Genomic DNA, 670 nt, shown 5'->3' with positions numbered 1-670 from the left:
GCGCGGCCAGAGAACGGAGAGGAAAAGAACCGGCCGCGAGAAACCCCTGGGCGCGGGTTATATCCGCCCGCCGCGGGGTCACCGGACGCTCTTTATGTTGCACCGGACGTGTCCGGTGACCACCGGACTCATGCGCAGAGAGGTTTGCAATTTGGCATCGCACCGGACGATGGGCACCGGACGCTGGCTTTAGCGTCCGGTGCTTCAGGTGACGCCTGGTGAGCACCGGACGCACTTCACCGGACGCAACAGGGATACTGTTCCTGCGTCCGGTGAGTGCAGTCTGGCGCACTGCACCGCACCGGACGCTGAGCGTCCGGTGCATCGTCCGGTGCTCCTCTGAGCACTTTTTTCAACTAAGCTCCACGCCCGACTTTGACCCAACCAAGTTCCATCTTCAAAAGCACACAACTAAACACCAAATGGAACTGGTATGAGTGACATCTCTCAAACCCTCAAGTTTTCACAAATAATTAGCCATAGGCTTAGTAGATTTTTTAAGAAAATAGTTCGAGAAAATCACCAAGGAGCATCGTATGGCCATAAAGCTAGGGGCTTAAATCATAATGAGCTTGGAATGCTCCCCCTATCTATGGACGAACACAGCGGATGCTCAATAAATAACCGAAAAGAAAAGATCAACTAACAAGAATGCATAGAAATGAGTGAT

The sequence above is a fragment of the Sorghum bicolor genome, chromosome 7, assembly GCF_000003195.3.
Source record: "Sorghum bicolor cultivar BTx623 chromosome 7, Sorghum_bicolor_NCBIv3, whole genome shotgun sequence".
Taxonomy (NCBI): Eukaryota; Viridiplantae; Streptophyta; class Magnoliopsida; order Poales; family Poaceae; genus Sorghum; species Sorghum bicolor.
The sequence above is the reverse complement of the archived record's forward strand: the minus strand, read 5'-3'. Positions refer to the sequence as shown.